Genomic DNA, 669 nt, shown 5'->3' with positions numbered 1-669 from the left:
TTGTATGGCTAATTTTCATCTATGGATATAGAATTGATAGCCAATATTTGCAGATGTGCAAACACACATGCACAAACACCTAAATATATATGATGACCGTATATTAATATATGTATATATTTATCATTGATACACACACACACATATATTTAGAAGTGGCAGTAAACTAATGACCATATATGTGTATGTGTGTGCATATGCATGTTCATATGGTTCATAAGTTCCATAGATGATACAACCTCTTGTGTTATGTACCCAAGCAAGGACAACTTAGTTCTATTTACCTGACTGATGATAGATTCTACTTTCATTTTTGAGTGGTCAACAATAAGAAAAAGCAATCTAACTACACAGGGGACAAAAATGGATATCATATGTAAAATGAATACAACAGATGCTAGAAAGATAGAAAAAAACAAAAGGAACTGAGTGAGAGAATTTCTCAGGCATGATTATATGGTTAAGAAGCTAACTTTGCAATCACATGGTTTGGGATTCAGTTCCAAAGCGCAGCACTTTGGGCAAGTGTTTTCTATTATAACTTCAGATTGACCATTGCTTTGTAAGTGAATTTGATAGATTGTCACACATTCATATATATATATATATATTTCTTTAATTCTTTTATCTATTTCATCATTTGACTGTGGCCATGCTGGAACACTGCCT

This window comes from Octopus bimaculoides, chromosome 14, assembly GCF_001194135.2.
Source record: "Octopus bimaculoides isolate UCB-OBI-ISO-001 chromosome 14, ASM119413v2, whole genome shotgun sequence".
NCBI lineage: Eukaryota > Metazoa > Mollusca > Cephalopoda > Octopoda > Octopodidae > Octopus > Octopus bimaculoides.
The sequence above is the reverse complement of the archived record's forward strand: the minus strand, read 5'-3'. Positions refer to the sequence as shown.